Source organism: Watersipora subatra, chromosome 2, assembly GCF_963576615.1.
Source record: "Watersipora subatra chromosome 2, tzWatSuba1.1, whole genome shotgun sequence".
NCBI classification, from domain to species: Eukaryota; Metazoa; Bryozoa; class Gymnolaemata; order Cheilostomatida; family Watersiporidae; genus Watersipora; species Watersipora subatra.
The window spans coordinates 51,139,528-51,145,915 of record NC_088709.1 but is presented as its reverse complement, the minus strand read 5'-3'; the positions used below and the strand labels follow the sequence as shown (position 1 = coordinate 51,145,915).

Genomic DNA, 6,388 nt, shown 5'->3' with positions numbered 1-6,388 from the left:
GTCATGACGTTCAAATAAAATGTGATGCTTCATTTCCTCACTAGCTGGCGAGAATTTTAGAAAAAATAAAATTAACTTTTATATGAACAAAGCACTGCTAATGTCACCTATATTTTTCAATCTCTTTCGGACAGAGCAGCATTCACGCGTGGGTCTCAGAATGTTCGCTATACCATTTTTCATATAAGTTCAAGTATGAGACCAAGTTAAACAAGTCTATAAAGGAACTACTTTAAGTAAACATGTTAAACGGATACAGTTATTACTTATTTGATGGCGTTGTTTGCAAAGTTTTAAGGAAAAAACCAAAGAGTTTTGAAGTTAGAAAACGCACTTTGAAATGCTGTAACAATGGCTGATATTATGCCATTTGCTGTTCCTGAAGGTTGTTCTCATCATTCATCAAAATATATTAAAGTCTTCAGATCAGGTTGTTAACAATCTATAAAGATTTTTACAGGTGAATTGATCAAATTTAAACCTCAGTGACTACAAAACAGAGTGAAATTCTGATGATTCTGATGATGAATATTCTTAGGCACATCATGCATGAGGAAGTAAGAAAGGAGTAAGGATCATCACTTGTGTTACTAAAAAACCGATTATGATCTCAAGAAACATTTTCACGAGCAGATAATTTGACTTTTTGGCATCGAACCAATCCATATCTGGTAGAGAGCTGATGGTGTGACCATTAACAAGGAAGACTGCAGGTCAAGGTCATGTTAAACTAACCACTATTCATGGCAGCAATGAACCAGCCCCGTGTATCGAGTCCACACACATGTACATGTATTTGATACAACATAATAAGAAAACTTAGCAAAGTGTTCCTTGCAAGTTTTGATTGGCTGTTTGAAAAAACTTTTGATAGCGTATACTGTGAGCAACTAACAGAAAGTGGCAACTAACAGAAAGTGGCAACTAACGGAAAGTGGCAACTAACGGCAAGTGGCAACTAACGGCAAGTGGCAACAGTAACTTGCCAACTGTTATCCTCATTTACACAGTAAAGAATAGAACAATGTGCAATAGTACCAAGAGAAATTATTTAAAAAGTTAAAAACTACAAATCTGTATAATGACCAAGCCTAAAATCATAACAACGAGATAATACAAAGAAAACTGACAAGAAAGAACTAAAGCAATCGAGCCTAGTTGGCATTGCTATGGAAGGAATTAGTGGCGGAAGTTGCACTTGACCTTGAGAAGATATTTCATCGTGATCTGGTTGGTGTTATAGACTATGTACTCATTGTTGTAGAGCGTATAACCTGATGAGTTGAATGTATCTGTCTTCTTAGGCTTTCCACAGGGTACAGTCGCGCCATCCCTGTGTGATTCAAATATCATACGCTATCATATACCGATATGTAGAGCTATCTAAACTCACGACAAATAGATTTATAGTCAACAAGAACATGATCACTACTTGATGATCACAGTGATAAACTGATTCAATATTAACAGCTTTCATATGATAATGGAAAACGTTAAAGCATTTGGTAATTTTTCCATCAGTCTTCTGGTGTTGAGTTTATCAAACTTTAGTTAACACAGTTTTAGTTTTTGTAATAATATAAAAGTTGTATTTGGTGTAAATGTTTCCTTTATATACCAAGTAAAAATTCAATAGGAAATTAAGGATGGCACCGGATGAGAAGAACTTACTGGTCAGTATTTCCTTTTGGGTTTGGAATCATCTTCCCACAAGCTTTTACAGAGTGTTTTCCTTTAGGCAGCTTGTCAGCACAGTAGTCTAAAGAGACTATCTCATTTTGCTGACCTGCACAGAGACAATAAACCCTCCAATTATGCTGACCTGGTGGTCATGATGCAAGAGCTCAGGCACCTTTAAAAGATTAGCCAAAATCTCATGAATGGCTGCTAGACTGAATGTTAACATCTAAACAGTCTAGCTGGTATAATTTACCTAGTATGCATCTAAACAGTCTAGCTGGTATAACTTACCTAGCGTACAACTAAACAGTCTAGTTGGTATAACTTACCTAGTGTACATCTAAACAGTTTAGCTGGTATAACTTACCTAGTGTACATCTGAAGAGTCTAGCTGGTATAACTTACCTAGTTTACATCTAGAGTTTAGCTGGTACGACTTACCTAGTGTACATCTAAACAGTCTAGCTGGTACAACTTACCTAGTGTACATCTAAACAGTCTAGCTAGTATAGCTTACCAAGTGTACATCTAATCAGTCTAGCTGGTATAACTTATCTAGTGTACATCTAAACAGTCTAGCTGGCATAACTTACCTGGTGTACATCTAAACAGTCTAGCTGGTATAACTTACATAGTGTACATCTAAACAGTCTAGCTGGTATAACTTACCTAGTGTACATCTAAACAGTCTAGCTGGTATAACTTAACCAGTTTACATCTAAACAGTCGAGCTAGTATAACTTACCTAGTGTACATCTAAACAATCTAGCTGGTATAACTTACCTAGTGTACATCTAGACAGTCTAGCTGGTATAACCTGCTTAGTGTACATCTAAACAGTTTAGCTTGCATAACTTACCTAGTAACATACATATAACTTACCTAGCATGACCTCATTACGCAGGAACACTCCAACATTTTTTCTTCTTGTTGAAAAGCAATAAATGGCCTTTTACTGGAGCAATCAGGGAAATAGACAACCTTGCCAAACTATGATGCAAAAAGAAAGGCAAAAAAAGTAAACTGGCTATCAGAAGCAGGTAAATAGCAGGCAAGATGAGGTTACATAGGAAAGTTTAGGAGGTAAAATTCGACATTAACATTTATAGCGAATGAGACATTGCTAGGTAAGATATTAATGGCTATTCAAAGCTCAAATGGTCTCTTCTACTTTTTGGAGACTACAACAACTTTAGATAGCTGAACACTGAGCTACTGGTAGGGCTACCTCTTATAATATACCGGACCCTTTAGTTGATGAAGCAGTCACACCTGTATAAGATTTCGAATTCATTTATACCCGGTTACTAGTGTAACACAAATCTTTGTCATGGCCTTGACAAAACTGTAATTTACTCACCATGTAACCTGTAACAGGAGCCGCCCGAGGGTGCAATTCTCAGTCCCTTAGCCAGAATTCCAACCCAGTTGATAAGCCTGGAGCCATGCTAGAGTAGCATCCTACGCAATGTGCGCCAGTACATGTTAGACAGAGAATGATGAGCTCACATAGCCATATGAATGAGTCATCATGCACGTAATACATAGCCATATGATTGAGTCATCTTGCACGTAATATATAGCCATATGAATGAGTCATCATGCACACAATACATAGATATAGAGTTGAGTAATCATAAGAAATCACAGAAACTGAAAACGACAGGCCTACATACAATAGCCAACATAAAGTAAATAAATAAAAAACACAGAGTTTCTGTAAAGAAATCAGGCTACTATATTGGAGATACGACTAACAATATTGGAGATGACTAACAATATTTGAGATACGACTAAACATATTGGAGATACAACTATCAATATTGGAGATACGACTATCAATATTGGAGATACGACTAACGATATTGGAGATAATATTAACGATATTGGATACATGACTAACGATATTGTAGATACGACTAACGATATTGGAGATACGACTAACGATATTGGAGATTGACTATCAATATTGGAGATACGACTATCAATATTGGAGATACAACCAAAAATATTAGAAATACAACTGACTTATTGCCAACATCTGGTCCCGATGGCTGATCTTTGTCGCAATGGAATATGTCCAACAATTCTATGGAATACTGGTAGAGGGAGGAAGTGTGGGTGTTTAGCAAATAGCTTTTGATTAACTAACAAAATCATACAAACATGTGATTAATGAAGAGTTGTGATGGGTGATAACTTTGTTAAAACCGTTAAAGTTACCACAAAAAATGAACCAAAGCGTCCAATAAGCAAGGTGAAAGGGAAAATGTAACATTCACTCAGTAGACCTAATACAGTTTGCAAAACTAGACAGTTGAATAGAGCAGTGCAGACAGCTCATTGGCTAGTAGAAATTTAATGTGACCAGCTCATTGGCTATTAGAAAAGGAATGCAACCAGCTCATTGGCTAGTAGAAAAGGACTGTGTCCAGCTCATTGGCTAGTAGAAAAGGAATGTGACCAGCTCATTAGCTAATAGGAACGAAATGTGACCAGCTCATTGGCTAGTAGAAAAGGAATGCGACCAGCTCATAGGCTAGTGGAAATTGAACACAACTGGCTCATTGGCTAGTGGAAATGAAATGTATAAACATGGAGCTGATTGGCTGTAAGACTAGTAAATATTGCACTGCATTGAGACCTTTGGTTGTGTCAATGATTTTTGCCTAAGGAGCACCCTTAATACATTTGTGTTTTCCATCGGCTAAAACTTGACAACTGACCAGCAAATATTGGCTAGTGATGCTAAACAATTGACCAGTGTTGTTGAGTCTCATCTAATATGATGTTTATACACTAATATATGACATAACCAGTAAGTTGAACAGCATTGATAATCTAATTAACGATGAAATACAAGTAAAAGGCTGAAAATAATAATTTACTACTGAAAGAGAGAAACATTCATACCGGCCCAATGTATGTATATGTCAATATAAGGAGTATAAAATAGCTGTTGAGGTAAAAGTAGCATTACCTTGTATATATCGCAAGATTTAGTCATTGGTTCAAGGTCAAACTCAAGTGACAAGTACTTTCTATCTACTGGATGAATGTTCGAGTCTCCCATTTTTAGTACGTTCACGGCAATCTCAATATCTCCAAACGCCTAGACAGACAAACGCTTCGCATACTTGTTAAGTTTTCAATCACTTAACTAAGTCAACTTGGTAGATGAGCCAAACAACTAAAAGCAGGCAAAACTTGTCCAATTTTCATTTATTTGTAAAATCCTTAAACAAAATATCTATCCAAGAAAACCTTCCAAATGTTACATTCATCTATTAGCGATTCATTGTTTACCTTCTGTGAGCGCAGACAGTAAGGTAGTGCACACTTAGTTACTAGTGATGGTACATTAAATGGCTGAGTTACTAGTGATGGTACATTACATGACTCAGTTACTAGTGATGGTACATTGCATAACTCACTTACTAGTGGTGGTACATTGCATGACTCAGTTACTAGTGATGGTACATTACATGACTGAGTTAATAGTGACCGTACATTAAATGACTGAGTTACTAGTGATGCTACATTAAATGACTGAGTTACTAGTGATGGTAAATTACATGACTCAGTTACTAGTGATGGTACATTGCATGACTGAGTTAATAGTGATGGTACATTACATGACTCAGTTACTAGTGATGGTACATTAGATTACTCAGTTACTTGTGATGGTACATTACATGACTCAGTTACTAGTGATGGTACATTGCATGACTCAGTTACTAGTGATGGTACATTACCTGACTGAGTTAATAGTGATGGTACATTAGATGACTGAGTTACTAGTGATGGTACATTAAATGACTGAGTTACTAGTGATGGTACATTACATGACTCAGTTACTAGTGATGGTACATTACATGACTCAGTTACTAGTGATGGTACATTACATGACTCAGTTACTAGTGATGGTATATTACATGACCCAGTTGCTAGTGATGGTATATTACATGACCCAGTTACTAGTGATGGTACATTACATGACTGAGTTACTAGTGATGGTACATGACATGACTCAGTTACTAGTGATGGTACATGACTGAGTTACTATTGATGGTACATTACATGACTGAGTTACTAGTGAGTGTAAATTACATGACTGAGTTACTAGGGATGGTGCATGACTCAGTTACTCGTGGTGTTATGTACATGGCATGGCTCGTTAAGTTCATTGACATACCTCTAGCAAATCCATCTTTGCTTGGAGAATTTCAAAAGACACATTTCTCTCCGGATGTTTCATCCTTTTAAAACAACATCATGGTTACATTACACACATCAGGCAATAGAAATACTTTTAACAATAGAACATAAGTTAGTTTCTTCGTTTTCTTTCATAGAGTTGAGAGTATGGCTGGCTTAGGTAAAGTACTTTTTCATTAGACAAAAACTGTTCTTCTCTGACTCCAAGCTTTTCAAAAAGATATTTCAAAATACTAACAAGGTTTGAAATTGTTTGATTCAAAGGAGTGTTTATATTAGCGCAACATTTCAGTTACATGCAAAGGTATATGTCTCTTGGTCAAATACGATGTACTGAATTTTGGTTTAGCCAGCAATTGGTTAGAGCTTTGCTAGTTGCTTATACCGTAGTATATTTACGATAAATCTTGTATACATTTAATTGAGCATTCCTAATACATATGTGTGCAATATGTTAAGTTTTCCCTTCTCGGCTGTAAATTTTTAGCAT

The 6,388-nt window shown here is 36.2% G+C and overlaps 1 pseudogene; it reads right to left on the bottom strand.

Moving 5' to 3' along the window:
* Positions 1-1,179: 1,179 nt before the first annotated feature.
* On the bottom strand, positions 1,180-5,938 carry LOC137388302 (poly [ADP-ribose] polymerase 2-like; annotated as a pseudogene).
* Positions 5,939-6,388: the final 450 nt, after the last annotated feature.